At 36.8% G+C, this 23,523-nt stretch overlaps 1 pseudogene; it reads left to right on the forward strand.

Annotated features, from left to right (window-relative positions):
• Positions 1 to 21,773: 21,773 nt before the first annotated feature.
• Positions 21,774 to 22,498, forward strand: LOC112911319 (PIN2/TERF1-interacting telomerase inhibitor 1-like; annotated as a pseudogene).
• The last annotated feature ends 1,025 nt before the right edge of the window (positions 22,499 to 23,523 follow it).

Below are 23,523 nucleotides of genomic sequence, written 5' to 3' on the forward strand. Positions count from 1 at the left end.
AAAGAATGGTCATCACTAGGGAGAGCCAAAATGGCTGGCTGCCAAGAGATCTCAGAAGGGGGTATCTCAACCCAGAAATGGGGCTTCAGTTTTAAAGGCTCATAGAAATTGGAATCTGTGATTATCCCAAGCAGAAATTCATTTCTCAAAAGCAGAACATAATTCAAATTCATAAGAGACTAATATAACAGCCGGAATGTTGCTCAGTATATTCTTCCCTGTGGTGAAATCTACATGGGAAGCCAAATTCTGAGGAAGAGATTGTACAATTCACATGTGTTCTGGCATCAGAATATAGCTGATGCTTCTAGGAAGCCCAAAGGCCTCTCTTAGGTAGCAACAGATTCACATGGACAAAGTTTTCTCCCAGTTTTGTATGGTTTTCTCAAGAGCAGCTTGAGGAACATGAAGATAGCCAAACAATTTCATCCATCTCTATGTTGGTTAGAGCTCAGAGGCAAAACACACAAGCAAAAAGCATCTCCAAACCTTTAGCACTCATAGATAGGCAGATGCCACTTAACATTACCCTCTTGAACAGAGGGAAATTTCCTTTAGACTTTAATGAGCCTATTTAAAATTTGGTTTACCATATCATGATTTTTGTATGTTTTTAAAGTGTGTTTTAAAGTGATTTAAAATCACTTTAGTTCTATCTGCCTTCCTCGAGAAATCACTAACCAGCACCACCATCCGCCAACAACAAAAAAAATAAAATAATGCATACATTTATCAAACAGCAATATAAAATGATTTTTTTTAAATCCACTAATATTCCTAACAGAATTAAGATTTAGCCCATGCTGGACAAGCCTTATTTTACATTCTTTTCATTCTACCTGTCACACAATAGGTGCATCAGAGACTGAAAATGAAACACACACAAAAGAAAAACAAAACACTATCCAAGAATATAAAACTGTGTCCTACTATATAACACTGATTTCTCCCTCAGTGTCCAAAGATCAAGATACAGCCAGCATTAGGACAAGATACTTACATGTGAGAAAATTATAGAAGATACAGCATAATGAATAGAGAGAATGAAGAAGTAGAATCAGGGAAGAGGTACCTGGGCTCAAATTCAGGGTTGCCATTTACAAGCTGTTACATCATCCCATCTTCAAAATGGGGTTGATAATAACTAAAGTGCATGGTCGTTTTTTGAGTTAAATAAGCTAATGTAATGTGTTTGGCATGTAGATAATAAATAGTAACTATCCTCATTGCTGTCATTTTAGAGACACTTCATTTTTTTGAGCACTTCCTTTCTCTTCTCCAAAGCAACCACACATCCCTTCAGTCAAATGGAGTTTAAAAAAATATCTTCCTAACCCTCAGCATGTGTCTACAGAAAATTGACAAGAGTGTCTACATTCTTAACTTTTCCTGAAGCTCCTTTTGCATGGAAGTAAAGAACCAATCAGGTGAGCTTGTTTTAATGAGGGAACTAGAGTCACACCAGCCTCCATATGGAGGTCACAATGAAAAAGTATATCCTTAAACTAGAGATGATCACATAGTTCAGAGGTTGGTTTGGCTCCACTTCCTAGTTCTATTTTCTTTCTGTGATTGCCCTTACATTTTTAACTTGTGTTTCTATTTATTTTTTATTTTTTTAAAGATTTTATTTATTTATTCATGAGAGACAGAGAAAGAGAGGCAGAGACACAGGCAGAGGGAGAAGCAGGCTCCATGCAGGGAGCCTGACGTGGGACTCCAACCTGGGTGTCCAGGGTCATGTCCTGGACTGAAGGCAGCGCTAAACCGCTGAGCCACTGGGACTGCCCTTAACTTGTGTTTTTAGCAAATCCTGTTTTTAATCAAAATCTTGATTTGTCCAAACAGAAGAGAACCTTTGCATGGCTCTGACTCAAACAGCCCCCTCCTTCATTTTGTTGTTGAAGGGTTCCAGGGGCAGAGTCAGTCCTCCTTTGCATTTACCAGCATGTTTTCTCCCTTTATTTGCCTCCCACTTTTTCTTTTGATTCAATCTGCTTCTTAGTGAAGTAAAATATATCAGCAGTTCTTTCAGCAGAGAGAATAATAAATGAATAATACACTCAATAAATAATAAACTCTCAGTCATTGCATATCTATGTTTGCCTATATTTTACGCTCTTTCTTGACCAACATTTTGGCCGAGAATAGAATCCCAGCTCGTGCTTCCACAGGACCTTGAAAAAATTATTTAATTAATCTCTGGCAGTCTACTTTTTGCCATGAGAAGTCTGTCATCAGTAAAATTATCTGGAAAAGAATAACAATCTGAGTTCTTTTTTTAGGTCATTTTAAGATTTTCTAGGTATAGACTTGTTTGTCAAATCCTGCTTGCAACTTAATGTTGCTTGCTATATTTGAAAAACCTTGTCTTTCAATTCTCAAAAAATGTTCAGTGATAATCTCTTCAAATATTAACCCTTTCCTATTCTCTTTCTCTTCTAGAACTCATTAGATCAATGTGGGAGCTTATCATTCTTTCCTCTATGCCTCTTAATTTCTCTTCCACTTCTCCCACCTCTTTGTCTCTCTGAACAATTTTTGCAATTCAGGAAAATCTTGTCTTGTGAGGTCTAATTACTAATTAACCTATTTATTAAATTTCACTGAATTCTGAATCTAAGCATTATACACAAAAACTAATTCCTTGAATATACCAAGGAGAGGAAAATGCATATTCTTATGCAAATGTTCTTTTTGTGTGAGATGTTTCTGGAGATGCTCCTGATTCATATTCTGTATAAATAGAATCTCGCCATTTGAGTCTTATCATAGTGACATATTGGACACTCGTGGTAAAATGAAGCCAGGAAACATTTCTAATATATATGCAGACATATATTTTTCCAGTTAATTATCTATCCTATTTTAAAGCATGCTTATTTTTAAAGTGTCAAAATGTACTAATCCATACTGCAATTGTTTAGAAAACTTCATGAACAAGTGTATTTCAGCTAGGAAAGACATTTGATGCCAGCCAAATTCTCTTTTTTTCTGTCACTATAAATGGCTTTCCTATTTTCAACAGTTTTCAAAATCAAAGTCATATCTAAGCTGACAACTTCTCTGGCAAGTTTCAGCTAGATGTAATTTGAAACAGTCAAGGAAGCAAAGCCTAAACAATAAGGTTTTTAATGGGAATGGTGACAGATCCTTAACTACTGTCATGCTGTGTCTGACACAAGAAGACTTGAGAGGAAATTCGTTAAATAAATACTTGCAGTTAAAAGAATACACCTGCATTCAGAGTATGTGTCCTGTGTCATGAAAATATGTAAGATCTGAGAACTCAGTGATGTTGAACACTTCACAGAAATATACCCAAAAAATTCCCCCAAGGAATTTCTCACTTTAACCTCCAGATATTCTTTAGCTGTAATTGGCATCCAAAGGTCATTAAAAGGTCACAAGGGATAAAAAAAAAAAATCAGAGCTCTTCTCCTTTTGTCCTCAGATTAGTTCTATACAAAGCAAGGTTGTTTACTTTCTAAGGGAGAAGGAAGTTCTAATGCGACCTTTTAATCACTAGTACTTATACACTTACACACATATGGTTGGCTTTTACTAGAATGAGATATTTTTACTATTAATACTACATTAATATTCATGCATCCAGAATACATGTATATTCTGTTTTAGGAACTTTACAAATAAGCTAAATCACAAGGAAAACCAAATGAGTCCATAATTGGTAGTTGGTTTAATTATAACAATTTTCTCAACTAAAATCTCCTAAATTTGGTTTCAGATAACAATTAGTATCTTTGTTCAGGCTTTTTAATATCTTAACAGGTCAAATATCAATTCTGATATTTAAAACTGCTTAAATGATAATAATAAGCAACATGAATGAAAATCATGTTTTTATTTGTCTATTTTTTAGTACACAATTAAACCCCCAAGCCCCACAGATGTTTACACAGCTATCATAGACAAAAGGAACCCAGAAGGTGACTCCAGGAAGATGTGGCTTGATTCTAACTCTCTCCTCCCCCACACCAACTTCAATCTATATTTCTGCATCAAATAGCTGTTCAGCTGTAGGAGCCACCAGGAGCAAATAAACACTTGGGTTTTGTGGACTTCCTAACAGAGGACTAGGTGCAGGATGTCTCCCTCTTATACTAGTTAAGCACCTGACACTAGACCCAAGGGTGAATGTCATAAAGTGGTGGACTCTAAAGAGACAGTTGGACTGCAGAGATATGTGTATTCCTAGGAAAGGTCAAGATCAACCCTCAGGAAAGAGCCTGACTTCTTCAGTCCTAAGAGGCCAAGAACGAGCACATGGATAGACCCAGTCTTTCCTTTCCTCCACCCTGGCAAAACATAAAGAATCTTACTACCCAGAGGCTTCTTCCCTTCAGGTGCCTCAACAGTGAACTCATATCTGCTTGCCTCAATGCCAATAATGCTCAAGAGAGACTGCTTCTTCCTAAACATATATGAGGCCTGTCACAACACTCAGCATACCTCAATCATACCTCTGTCCCAGGAATCCAAAAAACAGAGGCCAGCTGGAAGACAGGCAAAGACCAGTCTAAACAGAAAGTATTCAGGCACAGAAAACAGAGCTGCTGGGAGAGACAATCATAAATTCAACATAAATAAAAAAGGCAATTCAAGTACAGCATTAAAAAAGATGATTGGGGGAGAAAATAGATATTCCTACTAAACAACCCAGACATCACTGAGACCAAAGTTAGGCCATGAGAGATCAAATGAAAGAAACATCTTAAAATATAAAGGGGTGAAAATAATGAAATCATGAAAATTCTGAGGAAAACGATAAGGAGACATAAGGTGCTAACAGTAGATTCAGAAAATGAAGACACAAATTGAAACAAGGACATAATTTAACAGATGACAGACCTCTTCCCAAAGGTAAAAAAAGGATCAATCTAGAGTTCATGAATTCCAAGTCAGCTTGTCAAGAAAAAACACACTTGGGATAGGCTAGATTAATTCTGGACCTCTGAGGATTGTCTCATACTCCCTTACTAAGCAAATAAACAAAGAGTATTTTTTCTATATGTTAGTAATGGACAATTGGAAACTTATCATTTTAAAAATATCATTTATAATGGCTACAAAAGATGAAATACATCGGCATAAATCTTTAAAAAATGCACAGGATTTGTATGATGAAACTACATAATTCTGATGAAAGAAATAAAAGAAGACCTAAACATAGGGGCATAGTATATGCATAAATTGGAAGGTTCAAAACACCAAATATGTCAATTCTCCCCAAACTGATATATAGATTTAACACAATTCCATTCAAACTCTTAGTCAGTTTTTTTTTTGTAGCTACAGATAAGCTAATTTTAAGTTTTATATAAAGGCAAGAAGGGGCCCCCCGGGTGGCTCAGTGGTTTGAGTGTCTGCCTTTCACTCAGGTCGTGATCCCGGGGTCCTGGGTTTGAGTCCTGCCTCCCCACTGGGAGCCTGCTTCTCCCTCTGCTTAGGTCTCTGCCTTTCTCTCTGTCTCTCTCATGAATAAATAAATAAAATATTTTTTTAAAAAAGGCAAAGGAATGAGAAAAGCCAAACATTTTTTAAAAAGGACAAGCCCACCCCAATTTTAAGGCATGCTATAAAACAACATTAACCAAAACACTGTGTTCTCACAATGGGACAGACACATAGATCAACGGACTAGAACAGAGTATCAATAGACCCATGTGAGTATGGTCAATTGATTTTTGACCGCAGTGCAAAACCAATGTAGTTGAGAAAGGATAGTCTTTTTATCAAACGGTATTGAAACAACTGGACATCTATATGCAAAAACGTAAACCTCAGCCCAATTCAAAATTTAATTATATTTTATATAACATATACTCATAGATCTTTTTTTTTTAATTTTTTATTTATTTATTTATGATAGTCACAGAGAGAGAGAGAGAGAGGCAGAGACACAGGCGGAGGGAGAAGCAGGCTCCATGCACCGGGAGCCTGATGTGGGATTCGATCCCGGGTCTCCAGGATCACGCCCTGGGCCAAAGGCAGGCGCCAAACCGCTGCGCCACCCAGGGATCCCTCATAGATCTTTTAAATCATGGACATGAATGTCAAAAAGAAATTTAAAAACTGTGTAGAAAAGGCATTTGACAAAGTACAACATCCATTCATGATAAAAACCCACTGTAAAGTAGGTCTAGAGGTAACACATCTCAACATAATATAGTACTTATATGAAAAAGCCAGAGCCAGCATCATCCTCAATGGTGAAAAACCGAGAGCTTTTCCTCAATGGTCAGAATAAAGACAAGGATGTCCAGTGTCACCACTTTTATTCAACATAGTTTAAAAAAAGGCACCCAAATTGATAAGGAAGAAGTAAAACTCTCACTATATTTACTAATATAGAAAACCCTGAAGACTCCACCAAAATCTACTACATGAGTTCAGTAGAGTTGAATCATTCAGATACATGAATTCAGAAAAGTTGCAGGAACATAAAATCAATGTACAGAAATCTGTTGCATTGCTATACACTAATAATGAAGCAGCAGAAAGTGAAATTAAGAATCCCATTTACAATTACACCAAAAATAATAAGATATCTAGGAATAAACTTAAAGAGGTGAAAGACCTATACTCTGAAAACTATAAAACACTGATGAAATAAATTCAAGATGACACAAAGAAATGGAAATACATTCCATGCTCATGAGTTAGAAAAACAAATATTGTTAAAATGTCTATACTACCCAAAGCAGTCAACAGATTTAATGCAATCCCTATCAAAATACCAATAGCATTTTTCACAGAACTAGAACAAACAATCCTAAAATATATATGGAACCACAAAAGACTTCGACTAGCCAAAGCAAATCTTGAAAAAGAAAACCAAAACTGGAGGTATCACAGTTCCAGATTTCAGGTTATATTACAAAGTGGTAGTATTTAAAACTGTATGGTATTGATACACAGATCAATGGAATAGAATAGAAACCCAGAAACAAATCCACAGCTATATGGCCAATTGAACTTCTACAAAGGAGGAATGAACATACAATGGGAAAAAGTCTCTTCAACAAAAGATGTTAGGAAAACTAGATAATCACATGCAAAAAAAAAATTGAAACTGGACTCCTTTCAGCATACACAAAAATAAACTCAAAATGGATTAAAGATCTAAATATGAGACCTGAAATTAAAAAAAAAATCTTTCAAGAGAGTACAGGCAATAATGTCTCTGACATTGTCCATAGCAACATTTTCTAGATATATCTCAGAAGGCAAGGAAAATAAAAGCAAAAATAAACTATTGGGACTACATTGAAATAAAAAGTTTCTGCACAGCAGACAAAACAGTCAACAAAGCTAAAAGGCAAATTACTGAATGGGAGGACATATTTGCAAATGACAGATCCAATGAAGGGTTATTATCCCAAATATATAAGGAACTGATACAATTCAACACCCCAAAACCAAATAATCCGATGAAAAATGGGCAGAAGACATGAACAGACATTAAAAAAAAACATACAGATGGCCAACAGACAGATCAAAAGATACTCAATATCATTGATTATCAGGGAAATGCAGATCAAAGCTACAATGAGGTATTTACCTCACACCTGTCAGGGAAGAAAGAAAGGAGGGGGAGAAAGAAGAACCCTCTTACACTGTTAGTGGGAATGCAAATTGGTGCAGCCACTGTGGAAAACAGTATGGAAGTTCCTCAAAAAGTTAAAAATAAAACTATCCTATGATCTAGGAATCTCACTACTGGCTATTTACCCCTAAAATATAAAAATGCTAATTTAGAGGGGTATAAGCACTCCTATTAACTGCAGCATTATTTACAGCAGCCAAACTATGGAAGCAGCCAAGTGTCTGTTGATTGATGAAAGGATAATGAATGGATAAAGATGTGACAGGGTACCTGGCTGCTCATTCAGTAAGACATGTGACTTTGGATCTCAGGGCCATGAGTTCAAGTCCCATGTTGGGCATGGAGCCCACTTTTTAAAAAATGTGTTGTATGTATATACAATGGGGTATTATTTATCAGTATAAAAGAATGAAATCTTGCCATTTGCAATGACATCGATAGAACTAGAGAGTATTATGCTAATCAAAACAAGTCACTCAGGTACTACATGATATCACTCACGTGGAATTTAAGAAACAAAGCAAATGAGCAAAGGGAAAAAAAAAAGAGAGACGAATTAAGAAACAGACTCAACAGACTCAACTATAGAGAGCAAATGATAGTTACCAGAGGGGAGGCAGGTTGGGGGTCAGGGGAACTGAGGATGTGAGTAAGTGAGGATACACTTACCATGACAAAAGAAAAGAGTAATATCTTCCTATACACAGCTTCATATACTGTGGGAGACAGGGTACAATAGCAGTAAGGGAAATACTTGAGACTAAAATTAGGACAGAATCACTAAGAAAATCTTCAGAGATGTTCTTAAAAAAGAGGGAGAACTCAGGAGGGCCACATGGATTTAGGAGTAGGGAGAATGTGGGACACCTGGCTGGCTCAGCAGTTGGGTGTCTGCTTTTTGGCTCAGGTCCTGATCCCATCAGGCTCCCTGCAGGGAGCCAGCTTCTTCCTCTGCTGGTGTCTCTGCCTCTCTCTGTGTGTCTCATGAATAAATAAATAAAATCCTAAAAAACAAAAAAAGGGGGAATAGGGAGAATGTAACAGCACAGGCTTCTCAAAAGTTTTATGTGCAGGGAAATCACATGAAAGTCCTGATAAAAAGCAAATTCTTATCTAGTAGTTTGGGGTGGAGTCTGAGAGTCAAATTATGAAAAAAAAAACTATAAAACTTTTAGGATAGAACAAAACAGAAAATAAATATGATGTGGAGTTAAGAGTTCATGAATACGACACCAAAAGTACATCCAAAAAATTAAAAGCTGATAAATCAGACCTTGTCAAAATCAAAACTTTTGCTTTTAGAACAATATTATGTTAGGAGACTAAAAAGACAAGTCATAGGGATAAAATGTTGGCAAATCACTCATCCAAAAAGTACTTCTAACCAAAATATATAAAGAACTCTAAAAACTCAACAGAAGAAAACAACCCAATTCTAAAATGGGCAAAAGACTTGAACAGACACAACTAAAGAGGATATATGGATGACAAGCCCATGAAAAGATATTAAAGTCATTAGCCATTAGGGAAATACAAATTAAAATTATGATGAGATTCTACTGCATATTGTGAGAATAACTAAAATTAAAAATACCAAGAATATCAAGTCCTGGCAAGGATGCTGAAAAACAGGAGCTCTCATACATAGCTATGGGAATGCAAACTGACATAGCCCATCTAGAAGACAGTTTCTCAGTGTTTAAACTTTATAGTTACACATACACTTCCCTTACAACCCTGCTGTCTCAGACTTAGGTATTTCTCCAAGAGAAATTAAAACTTAAATTCACACAAAAAACCTGTATAGGAATGTTTACAGCAGCTCTATTCATAATCACCAACAACTGGAAATAACCCAAAAGTCCTTCAATAGCTGAATGAATAAACAAGCAAACTATTGATTCACACAACAACATGGATGAATTTCAAAGGCATTATGCTGAGTTAAAGAAGCCAGTCTCAGAGAAGCCAGTCTCAAAAGATTATATATTCTGATTCCATTTATATGACATCCTTGAAAACACTCCACTTATAGTGACAGAGAACAATCATTGTTTACCAGGGGCTAGCAGTTGGGCTAGCAGATGGAGAACAATCAGTGTTTACTAAGGGCTAGCGGGGGTTAGCAGAAGGATTTGCAAGAGAGTTTTTCGAGTGATGAAATTGTTCCATGTTCTAATTGTAGTTGTGGTTACATGAATTACATGTGCTACAATTCATAGAACTCTACACCAAAACTTAAGTTCACTACATGTTAAGTTTTTTAAACAAAATAATGTTAATTCAACTAATCCAGGTCACAGAAAAATAAAGTTCTTCCAGTTTGTTTTACAAATCCTGTGTAACTTTTACTTCAAAACAAGGTAAAGATAGCACAGAAAAAGAAAACATTCTTCTCAATATAAATGCATTATTTCCAAATGAAATATTATCAAAGAGAATCCAGATTTTTAGAAAATGAATAATCCACTATGTCCAAAAAAGGTTTATTTCAAAAATGCATGGGCAGATCATTGTTAGGGAATGCAGAGCAACATAATTAATTGTACTAATTATTAAAGGAGGAAAAGCAAAGAGTCATATCAAGTATGCTGAAAATTGATTTCCTAAAATTCGAATGCCATTCCTACTAAGAATTTCAAGCAAAATGGGAATTAAAGGACACCACTTAAAAGTAACAAAGACTACTATCAAAAATCAACAGAGAGCATTATCATAGATTAAATATATAAAATATACAACATACATACATATTATAGATTATATATACAAATATATGCATGCACACAACCAACACATATATACACATGTACACACATATATAAACACCTAATTTAAGGTGTTTTTTTGGAATTGGATAAAAATTATCTTAAAATTTCCATAGAAGAAATAAATCCCAGAAAATAAGCAAGTTTTTAAAATGGAAGAATGGCTAGGGAAGACCTGCTTTACATGATATTACATGATTCTACAATTGGATTCTATGAAGCCAATTGTAATTGAGTCTATATGGTATTGGCCTAGGAATAGACAAAAGATCATTGGTATGGAGTAAAGAACCAAAATTGGTGCCAACATATTTGATACTTTAATGGCACAGATATATATTTTAATTCAATGAAAAAGGAGACTGTTTTTAAAATATTAGTTTTATTGGAGCACCTGGGTGGCTCAGTGTTTGAGCCTCTACCCCAGGGTCCTGGGATCAAGTCTCATACCAGGCTCCCTGTGGGGAGCCTGCTCTCCATCTGCCTGTGTCTCTGCCTCTTTCTGTGTCTCTCATGAATAAATAAAATCTTAAAGAATAACAGTAGTTTTATTAAGAATTTAAGGGCAAAAAAATAAAACAAGTACAGATTTATAAGAAAATATAGCTACTGGGGTGCCAGGGTGGCTCAGTAGTTTAAGTAAGCATCTGCTTTTGGCTCAGGTCATGATCTCAGGGTCCCGGGATCGAGTCCTGAGTGCCCATGTTGATTTCTCAGCTCAGTGAGGAGTCTTCTCCCTCTCCCTCTTCCCCAGCTTGGGTGTGCATTCTCTCTAAATAAATAAATAAATAAATAAATAAATAAATAAATAAAATCTTTAAAAAAGGAAAAAATATAGCTATTTACAGGCTATACAATCTAGGTGGAGGAAACCCTTTTAGCTGAGATTAGACATTAAGAAACTATAAAAAACAGAGAACCCGATTTGGCTCCATGTTTTTCAAGTGTGTAAGAAAACAGCAAAACATCTATTAAATGAAAAACCAATGTGAAAAAACCACAAACAATGGAAGAAACAGAGCATTTATATCTATAATATACTTATTGCCTTCCAAATTTACAACATAAGAAAAATAACCCAATAGAAATATAGGCAAGATGGGAAGCACAGGCAATTCAGAGAAAAAGCAAAACCAAGAAATATATTACAATAAACTAGCAGTCTGGAAAATTAAAATTAAAATAACAAGAAGATACTAGACAGGCAAAAATGAAAAAGTCTGATAAAACATATTGCTGCCAGAGATATGGGGGGAAAGTACTTCCCCCACATGGCTGTTGAGAATATGAATGAAATATTAAAGAATTTGAGGAAAACAACCTGGCAACATCTATATTTAAATTAAGAATCATCAGCGCATCTGAGTGACTGTCAGTTAAGCATTAGCCTTCAGCTTAGGTTATGATCTTAGAGGCCTGGGATCGAGTTCTGCATTGGGCTTCCTATTCAGCAGAGTCTGCTTCTCCTTCTCCCTCTGCCCCTCCCCCTGCTTGTGTGCATGTGTGCTCTCTCTCTCTCTCTCTCAAATAAATTAAATCTTCTATAAAAAGAAAGAATCCTTACTTATTTTTTTTAAGATTTTATTTATTCATGACAGACACAGAGAGAGAGGCAGAGACATAGGCAGAGGAAGAAGCAGGCTCCATGCAGGGAGCCTGATGTGGGACCCCAGGGATCATGACCTGAGCCAAAGGCAGACGTTCAACATTAAGCCACCCAGGCATCCCTCCTTATGTATTTCAACAGAGCCAAGTTACTCCTAGGGATCCACCCTATGTGAATGAAAGTACCAATTTCTGAGTATCAGGAAATATGAGGAAAAGATGAGCAAGATTGTTGCAACACTGTCAAAACAGGAAACAAAGTGAATGTCCATCCACAGGGTAGCTTTCATCTATCCATAAAACAAAACTACTATATAGCCATTAAGAAGAAATACCTGGTAACTTACAAAGCAAAATGCATAAAAGTGTATATAATACAATATTTTTTAAAAGAAAGTGAAATATTAACCAAAAACTCTATTATATTTATATATGGTTATATGAGCATATGTATGAGTATGTGTGCAGCATATATTTCTCTATAATCATACAGCATAAAGACACACAAGACATACAAGGCTGTTGGCCTGGGCTCTCAAGGGATACAGGGAATGATATGAGTAAATTACTTAGGGCAGGGGCAGAATAGAGGGAGATAGAAGCCAAGTCAAAGGAGAGAGAAAGGGAGGAAGGTGGGGGGGAGAGACAGAGAGAGAGAGAGAGAGAGAAGGAGGAAGGGGGAGGAAGAGAGGGAGGGAGGAAGGGAGGGAGAGAAGGAAGGAGAAAATTGAAAGAAAGAAAATGTTCCCCAAAACCATAACGCAGCAGTATATATGATAATGTCACATTTACGCATTTCTATAAAATATTATACATAAGAGTAGTAATAAAAATTCAATTAAAGTGAAAAAAGCGCACAGAAGAGGAACCAGATGCATTTAACACAGGAAACAACCACATTACCAAGGAGGGATTTTCCAAAATTTCCATCCTAAATTTGTTGCTTGAAACTTGGATCCCATCTGCCCAAACACAAATACATACAGATTCTCACATAATTTCTTTTTACTCCAGGATATCCCCAGACCATAGAGTACAATGAATTCTGTAGAACCTCTTCAACAGAATATCTAAGTTCCATCTAGGAATGCCAGGCCACGTCCTCAAGTTGTAGCAGGGACACTGGTCACAGATAGGCTCTTTCAATACCTCCCTGACACCAAGGAAACCAGAAGTGAGAGGAGGGCCAGGTGTTTTGTACACTCTAGGAAAACCTATTCACACTGTATTCTATATGAGGGCTGCCTCCTGCAATTGTGCAGTGCAGTGGTCCTGGTCGGGACTTCTAGTTCCAACCTACTGACAGGAAGGAATTCCTGTAACTAGAAGCAGGGATTCCCACACCTGATGGGGGAGGGGGCTGAAGAATGAGAGGTTAGAACTGGGACAGAGGACTTGGACAGCAGAGTGAGAGGAGATGGAGCTGCGTAGGGAAGAAGGTTGGACAAGCATGTAATAGTCATGACTGACAGGTTTCATAAATGCACAAGTATCCCTTTACATAGCACCTGATGAGAACATGAAATTTAAATATCATCATATGGCAATAACACAAGCCTATATCTTCCCCCAACATTTAGTTCTCGTATTCCAAATAGTGACCTTTAATTGAGCAGGTAAATAATGAGGATGCAAGAACATGCAAAAAAATTTTTTTTTATTTTTTAATAATAAATTTATTTTTTATTGGTGTTCAATTTGCCAACATACAGAATAACACCCAGTGCTCATCCCGTCAAGTGCCCCCCTCAGTGCCTATCACCCATTCACCCCCACCCCCCGCCCTCCTCCCCTTCCACCACCCCTAGTCCGTTTCCCAGAGTTAGGAGTCTTTATGTTCTGTCTCCCTTTCTGATATTTCCTACCCATTTCTTCTCCTTTCCCTTATATTCCATTTCACTATTATTTATATTCCCCAAATGAATGAGACCATATAATGTTTGTCCTTCTCTGATTGACTTATTTCACTCAGCATAATACCCTCCAGTTCCATCCACATTGAAGCAAATGGTGGGTATTTGTCATTTCTAATGGCTGAGTAATATTCCATTGTATACATAAACCACATCTTCTTTATCCATTCATCTTTTGATGGACACCAAGGCTCCTTCCACAGTTTGGCTATTGTGGACATTGCTGCTAGAAACATCGGGGTGCAGGTGTCCCAGCGTTTCATTGCATCTGTATCTTTGTGGTAAATCCCCAGTAGTGTAATTGCTGGGTCGTAGGGCAGGTCTATTCTTAACTCTTTGAGGAACCTCCACACAGTTTTCCAGAGTGGCTGCACCAGTTCACATTCCCACCAACAGTGTGAGGGTTCCCTTTCTCCACATCCTCTCCAACATTTGTGGTTTCCTGCCTTGTTAATTTTCCCCATTTTCACTGGTGTGAGGTGGTATCTCATTGTGGTTTTGATTTGTATTTCCCTGATGGCAAGTGATGCAGAGCATTTTCTCATGTGCATGTTGGCCATGTCCATGTCTTCCTCTGTGAGGTTTCTGTTCATGTCTTTTGCCCATTTCATGATTGGATTGTTTGTTTCTTTGCTGTTGAGTTTAATAAGTTCTTTATAGATCTTGGAAACTAGCCCTTTATCTGATACGTCATTTGCAAATATCTTCTCCCATTCTGTAGGTTGTCTTTTAGTTTTGTTGACTGTATCCTTTGCTTTGCAAAAGCTTCTTATCTTGATGAAGTCCCAATAGTTCATTTTTGCTTTTGTTTCTTTTGCCTTCGTGGATGTATCTTGCAAGAAGTTACTGTGGCCGAGTTCAAAAAGGGTGTTGCCTGTGTTCTCCTCTAGGATTTTGATGGACTCTTGTCTCACATTTAGATCTTTCATCATTTTGAGTTTATCTTTGTGTATGGTGAAAGAGAGTGGTCTCGTTTCATTCTTCTACATGTGGATGTCCAATTTTCCCAGCACCATTTATTGAAGAGACTTTCTTCCAGTGGATAGTCTTTCCTCCTTTATCGAATGTTAGTTGACCATAAAGTTCAGGGTCCACTTCTGGATTCTCTATTCTGTTCCATTGATCTGCGTGTCTGTTTTTGTGCCAGTACTACACTGTCTTGATGACCACAGCTTTGTAGTACAACCTGAAATCTGGCATTGTGATGCCCCCAGCTATATTTTTCTTTTTTAAAATTCCCCTGGCTATTCGGGGTCTTTTCTGATTCCACACAAATCTTAAAATAATTTGTTCTAACTCTCTGAAGAAAGTCCACGGTATTTTGATAGGGATTGCATTAAACGTGTAAATACATGCAAAAATTTTTAAAAGTTAGCTGTTGATTTTTAGTCTCTATTGTGACCTGGATTAAAGTTTTAATAGTCATTTTTTGAAGTCACTTCTATATTTTAGCAACATATTGGATGCTTCAGGCATCTAATCAGGTCCAAATATTTTCCTCTTGCAAATGGAACCATAGTCTATAATTACAGCTTACCACAAGCCACCCAATTATTCAGTGCTTATTCAATTGTGTTGTAAAAAAGAAAGATACAATGTCTGCGGTCTGATATCTACCCTCATCCACAAAGCCTGAAAGCCTCCAAAAATAGTTGGGAATCAGGACTACACCAGAACTTTTTTTTTTCTTTTAAAAACACATACATACCACATTTCACTGTACATCTCTTCTTGTTCTTCCTTCTCTAACATGAACTCCTTCACACAGACGGAGTGTCATATAATAAAACCCTGACTTAAGGGGCTTTCGAGAGTATTCATACTCAACATAGTTTCCACAGTGAATCCTCTCCTGGAATTTAATTGCTAAGCTCTATCTAAGCCCACAGCTGACACACATAACAAGCCTAGACTCTCATCAGTGCAGAACATCCTGTGGCCTAAACAGGCGGTCATGTCACCTTCAGTGAAACTTGAGACCATCAAGCAGAACTCCTCTTGTATCAAGGGGTTTAGAGGTAGGCTCATGATTCTATGTTGACAGCAAGGCTTGCACATCAGCCAAGAGTCTGACCTAAAAGAAGGACTCAAGTATGAGCCAAGGGTTATTTACAGCCTTCTAGCACTCTTCAGGCAGCCTGGCAAAGACCGCTAGTAGAGTAATAGACATTTTCACTTGTTTCTGATTCTGTCCAACCAGCAGATGAGTCACAGAGCTACAGCCAAGATTACCTGATCATATTTCCCCCTTGACATAAGTTAATCAGGACAGTGACAGCAGAAAGGGCCAGGAGAAGGAACAACCCAAATATCCAATTGCCAAACATGGTAAGGAGCATAATTAGTTGACAAAGTTGAAAGTAGAATCAGCCCCCCTCCTGCAGGAGTAGAGAAAAACAAGTAGTTTATAGTTACAACTTCCTTTTAAAGCTAGTTAGGATTGTCTGCTTCAACAGTTAACAAGAAGAATTGGCTAACTTCCATCTGAAAAGAAACTCTATCAGCACAGCCAATTGATTTGGCTGTCAAAATGGACATGTCTTAGCCAGTATATTGGTTGAAAGGTTATTATTGTGGATCTTAAGGAGGCAGAAATAAACAAAGTTCACAATGTTAGCCTGGTATACCCACCCTGTCAAAGATCATCAGCTTCAATTCCTCTGAGAAGCTCCGTCCACCCTATATCCTGCTTCTTCCTAACCAAATGCTATAAAGCCTTCTTGAAAAACTGCTTTTCTTGAAAATTGACATTTCTCTAACTTAAGTTGATATTATTTAGACTTTAAATTCTAAAAGGTAGCACCAGCAATTAGCCCTAACCAATAAAACAATTCAAAATTTAAGATGCCCCTGATCCCTAGAGAAGAGTAAGTTACACATTTCAAGCAACTGTAATACTGTCTTATTTGGGAAATTATCAACTGTTGCTTCATAAACGTATTTAGGAACCACAGGGGTTTTTCAGTTGGTCAGGACATTTTCCTATTTAAACATTGACTTAGAAACTTTGCCAAGTGTACCAGGAAATCAAGAGAGCAAAATTATGCAGTACATAAAGAAAGCAGCTGCATTTCTCCAATCCTAGTAATTTAACCAGTCATTTCTTTAAACAAAAATGAAGGGGCGGGGGGAAGAAAATCTGGCAGCACTAATCTCATTTCATTATCCTGGCAAACCAAAATATCAGTCATCAAACATATTTGATGGAAAACACTTGTCCATTGTGTTGGTGTTCTTAAAAAGTGAAACGTACAATATAGTATAGGAATTTAATATCAAATTACATTTGAAGGGCCATTTCAGTAATTAAGTGAGAAAATGATTTCTAGCAAATACCATTCAGCTTAAAAGCATACCCCAGGCAAAATTCCCCAGCATCAAGAAAGATCAAGACTGCCAAGAGATTCAGAAACCTCATCTATATACACACACAAAGGCCAGGATAGAAAATGTGCTCCTTGAACAATGAAATACAATATATATGAAGATGCACATTATAAGATACAGATAAGCAAGCAGGTTAAGTCTTCCTCTAGCTTGTCATACAATAAGAAAAAATGAGAGAGAGAGAGATCCTTGCCCAAAAATTTATTATATGACTTTCATGATGCTACAGGGTAGGTACTGGCCCCATGCTTAAGATTTCAAATTACATAGATGAAATTTTGTGTATATTTACTTAGCCTCCTATTTAAGTCCAAGTGGTAACTAGCCAAAACCTGGGGAGAAAATGTGCTTAGAACCATCATACTCCTTCCAATTAATATTATTCCTTCACCCAAATTTTTGCAGATGACAGAGAAATGCACACAAATAATGGTCAAACAGGTTTGGCTCTTTAATAAACTGTCTGAACATCAGTGAACAGGAAAGAGAAGAAATTATGATATTATTGCTGTGGAAAGAGTTACCCATTCCATCCACAATCTGACCAGGTTACATAGAAGGGATACTCAAATCTTGAGAAAGAAAGATAAGATAAATACAATACTTATGGCCTTATAATTTAACTTAAATGATCTTTTAAAATGTTACAAGAAAAGAATATTCTGGATTCTTTTGGTTCCAGGGATGTGCCGCAATGGTAAAATTTCATTTTAGAGACTATTTTAAAGAAAGGCAAAAAAAAAAGAAAAAAAAAAAAAAGATAATCATTTCAGATACATGGAGTAATCCTGGTCTTAGTTTTTTTTTTTTTTTTTTTTTTTTGGTCTTAGTTTTCTATGGCTACTACAACAAAGTACGCCTTGGGTGGCTTGATGAACAAAAAATTGTTTAAGCTCTTCACGGCTCTGGAGGCAAAAGTCTAAAATCAAGGTGTCAATAAAATTAGTTTCTTCTGAAGGCCCCTCTTGGCTTATGGATGGTCACTTTCTTCTGATCATGGTGTCTTCACATGGTATTCCCTCTGTGTGTCCATGTCCTGACCTCATCCTCTCATAAAGACATCAATCATACTGGATTAGGGGCCACACATAGGACTTCACTAATTACCTCTTTAAAGGCCTTATCACCAGATAACTGTCACATACTAGGGCACTGAGGGTTAGGATTTACAAATTTAAAGAGAGATATAAATTTCAAGAGACACAATTTATCCAGTAACAATCTTCTTACTGAAAAAAGCTGAAAAAATGAAAGAAGAATTTTTTTTGTAACATGTTTTAATCTACTAATGATCTGGAAAGAAGGAAAGAAAGAAATACTCAGAGTAAAAAACTAAGTGAAGAAGAATCCACAAATATAAGCCTATCACTGAAGCTAGCTTCTACCCTGAGAGTAAACTGGTAATTTTGTCCTTGGTTTTCAAGGCCTTCAGTTACTGCAAATAGAAGACATATCTAAGGGTATATCCAAGGTGAGTGATTTGATGGGAGACATTAACTTCTAGCCCCTTCTTAAACTGAAACTCCAGAGGGAATGAGATCACTTGCCAAAGGACTACAGAAAAAGTGCCTGTACAAGCCAAATGGTATAAGAGTTTATTGTAAACATGTTCAATATATCTAAATACATTTAAAAAGGTAATTAAAATAAGAATAAGAAACTTTTAAATTACCATTTAAAAAAAAACAAAAGGAATTTCTCAAAGTGAAAACTTTAACAATAGAAATTAAAAACACTGGATAAATTTAATAGAAGATAAGATGCAACTGGAGAGAGAATTATATAATTGGAAAATATTTCTGAAAAGATTATCCAGAATACAATAAGAGAAACAAAGAAATAGGAAATGTGAAAAATATTTGAGAGTAATAAAAATTATAATTTCTAACATAATTGGCACTTTTGCATTTCTAGATGGAGAGGGAAGTAAAAGCAGGGTTGAGGCAACAGTTAAATGCTGAGAATACTCTGGAACTGACTATAGAACATCAATCTACAGATTTTGAAAATCCAATAAAACTCAACCAAGGTAAATAAAAATAAATCCACACCTTAACCTGTCTTACTGAATGTGAAGACTACTACTATCAACAAAAGCAAAACCAAAAAAAAGAATTTTTAAGTTATCAGGAATAAGAAAGATTATCTTCAAAGAAATGACAATTAGATTGATTTCTCAACAGCAACATTGAAGCCAGAGGAGAAATGGGAAAATATATTCAAGGCATTGAGAGAAAATGGCTATCACCTAGAATTTTATAGCACCAAGAGTGGAAACAGTGGCTTATTTTGACACAAGAAATCTTACTCAGTCTGGACATATATAGGACTGAGAAATTGAATGTCTCCTAAGTATGAGATTAAAATAAAGACTTTTTCAGAAAAACAAAAACATTAAAAAAAAATTAAGAGTACACCGAGTATACTTATCTTGATGAGTACTGAGGAATGTATGGAACTGTTGAATCATTACACTGTATACCTGAAATTAATATGACACTGTAAAAACATTCTGAATGATATTTGTAGACAGAATTAAAGATATTAGAGACTGAAAGTCTGAGATGAAAGAAAGAATGAAGAGCATAGAGAACATGGAAATAATATACAAAAAAAACAAATACATGGATAAATTCTAACCAAGTGTTAACTACTTGACACAATAATAACAGTATTTTGGTATAAGTTAAGAAGTAACAATTTTCTTTCTATTCCCCTTTGAAGAAACTGAGCATGGACATGCCTACTATGCCTGTTTTGTCCCTACAGATAGATAACACCATAGGGGTAATGGACAAACAAATGAAAAGAAACCTAGGTCTTGATTTAGTGACTATTTAGTTTCTATTTAATAACTATTTAGTGGCCATACTATTTAGTGACTTTTCCAACTGGCCCACTTACCACAGGACTAAAATGTAAGACAAACTGATTTCCAGTATTTTCAAATCATTTTATTTATTTATCATTTTAGACTGTATCCATATCCAAATTTAATATATATGTCCTAATCATTTAATTTTGCTCACTCACTTCTGACACACTTGTTTAGCATTTCCTTATCTCTTTCTCTCTCCTTTCTTTCTTTCTTTCTTTCTTTCTTTCTTTCTTTCTTTCTTCCTTCCTTTCTTTCTTTCTTTCTTTCTTTCTTTCTTTCTTTCTTTCTTTCTTCTTTCTTTCTCCTTCTTTCTTTGTGTTAAGGACTATTCACAGGAGATCTAACTACTTTAAGCACACAACATGGTATTGTTAACTATAGGCACAATGTTGTAAAGCAGATCTCTAGAACTTACTCATCTTACACAACTAAAATTTTATTCCCATTGAATAACAACTCTTCATTTCCCTTCCCCCTAGCCCCTGGTAACCATTATCCCACTTTCTACTTGGATGAATTAAGTTATTTTAGATATCTCACATTAAGTGGAGTCATTTAGTATTGTCCTTCGGTAACTGGTATTCCACATAGCATAATGATCTCCTGGTCCATCTTGAACAGCGGAGAAATTAAAAAACAGCAGAGCCAGGCAGTAGGTTCGAGAGTGCTTTAATGGGGAGTGCTCCTGGGCGAGGTTCCGTGACTTGGAGGGGCTTGAGTCAGAGAAGTTGGGCCCAGGCAAACCGCAGGGAGCGGTCTATAAAGAGTTTTTTGGTGGGAAGATGGGGGCAGGGTGGCATTCCGATTAGGGCAGGAGTTACAGGTCTTTGTAAGCTAAGTTAGGGTAGGGAGGCAAGGTGGTCTTGGTGGGAAGATAGGGGGTAGGGCTGCATTCCAGTTAGGGCAAGGGTTACAGGTCTTTGTGTGCTAAGTTAGGGTAGGGCAGCAAGGCAGCCTTATTGGGAGGTTGCTGGCCTGGGGTCGGCCGTTTTGAGGTCCCCAGTCTCGCCAGCCCAAAACATCTCTGCTAGTATACATGGCAGGATTTCTTTCTGTTTTAAGGCTGAACAATATTCCATTATACATACACACTACAATGTAATACAACTGTGAAATATTTCACAGGATGTCAGGAAAATATATATAAAAAGATAGCAGAACTACAAAGAGAAACAAATATTCTACTATGGTTGGAGATTTTCATCTAATTCTCTTAAACATGCAAATAAATAAATAAGAATTCAGATAATTTTATCAACAATTAGTAAGATTAAACTAATGGACATACTTAGAACACCAGTGCCCCAAATGGTGAAATATACCTACTGTCGAAGCATAAGTGGAATATTTATGAGAAACGAATATACAATTATAAAGTAGTACTGATAAATTTCAAAGGATTGTTACTTTTACAGATTACATTCTATTCATACAATCCAATTACATTAGAATTAGTAACACAAATATGATTAAAAAACAATCATACATTTCGAAGTTTAAAAATATACTTCTGACCTGGTCTGCCGGCCCCACGCTTCTCGCTTCCCCGCGAGCCGGCTGCTCGGTAGCCGCCACCGCTCAGGTCTGGAGGCTCATGGTGTTCCAGGCTGTCGACATGTCGATGCTGGCTGAGCGTCGGAGGAAGCAGAAGTGGGCTGTGGATCCAAGAAACACTGCGTGGAGCAGTGATGATTCCAAGTTTGGTCAGAGGATGCTAGAAAAAATGGGGTGGTCTAAAGGAAAGGGTTTAGGGGCTCAGGAGCAAGGAGCAACAGATCATATTAAAGTTCAAGTTAAAAATAACCACCTGGGACTTGGAGCTACAATCAATAATGAAGATAACTGGATTGTTCATCAGGATGATTTTAACCAGCTTTTGGCTGACCTGAACACTTGCCATGGGCAGGAAACAACAGATTCCTCAGACAACAAAGAGAAGAAAACTTTCAGCCTCGAAGAAAAGTCCAAAATCTCCCAAAACCATGTTCATTATACGAAATTCACAAAAGGGAAGGATCTATCATGTCGGAGCAAAACAGATCTTGACTGCATTTTTGGAAAAAGACAAAGTAAGAAGACTCCTGAGGATGATTCCAGCCCTGCCACTCCAGATGGGAACTCATCCTCCACTACAATGACCAGCGCCTTCACCATCCAGGAGTACTTTGCCAAGAGGATGGCAGAGCTAAAGAACAAGCCACAGGTCATAGCAGCAGGGCCTGACTTTGCAGAGACCCAAATGGAAAGAAAAAATGGAAAGAAAAGAAAGAAAGAGGCAAAAGATAGAAAAGTGGAGACTTACACAGTACCTAAGGCCAAGAAGAAGAGACACCAAGTTGAGTGGCAGCTTGGAGACCCTTGTTGGGACAAGAATTCTGGTGTTTCTGTCGAAAATGGAGAAGATTGTGTGTGGCCACCTCATGTCCAGGACATTACCCTAAAGTCCAAGAAAAGGAGAGAAAAGAAAAAGCTACAAAACCAAGTTGAAGTAGCTATGGACGCTACATTACATGACACACCTGTGAAGAAGAAGAAAAAGAAGAAAGGTTCCAAATAAATTCTCTTGAGCTGGGGCCTTCCAGCCACTAAAGCTGTCGGGCCCTGTGTGCAAACCCTTTTGGATTGAAGCCAGAGCAGAGTTCACCCGAGAGAGTTTGTACACATCTTTTGACATGCCTGGGGGTTGCTGAGTCTCGCCCTCTTACCACAGTTTTCCTACCACATCTCTGGAGAACTTTCTAAAGTCCCAAATCATGGTTCTCATAAACAAATATATTTCTTGTTAGACTGCAAAAAAATAAAATAAAATAAAATAAAATAAAATAAATTAAATAAAAATAAAAATATACTTCGAAGTTACACACCATGTGGCAGAAACTGATCAGACATTCACCATATCTTTTCTAGGTGGGGCCATGTGCTTAGTCCTTATCAACAGACTGAATAAAAGCAACATGACATTTCTAGGACAAAGCTGTTAAGACCACTCACTTTTCTCCTTTCTCTAGTGACTTTGGACAAAATGGGCTGAAAATGGTAAAAGTACAAGATGAAAGAATCCTGGATTCTTGAGTCACCTATTGCAAGACAGCTACCTTAGACAGTCACAACTATGACTAAATATCTGCTTTGGGCCCACAGAGTGAAAGAAAAGAAGAAAGAAAGAAAAGAAAGAAAGAAAGAAAAGAAAGAAAGAAAGAAAGAAAGAAAGAAAGAAAGAAAGAAAAGAAAGAAAGAGAAAGAAAGAAAGAAAGAAAGAAAGAAGAAAGAAAGAGAAAGAAAGAAAGAAAGAAAGAAGAAAGAAAGAAAGAAAGAAAGAAAGAAAGAAAGAAGAAAGAAAGA

The sequence above is a fragment of the Vulpes vulpes genome, chromosome 1 (genome assembly GCF_048418805.1).
Source record: "Vulpes vulpes isolate BD-2025 chromosome 1, VulVul3, whole genome shotgun sequence".
In the NCBI taxonomy this organism is placed as follows: Eukaryota; Metazoa; Chordata; class Mammalia; order Carnivora; family Canidae; genus Vulpes; species Vulpes vulpes.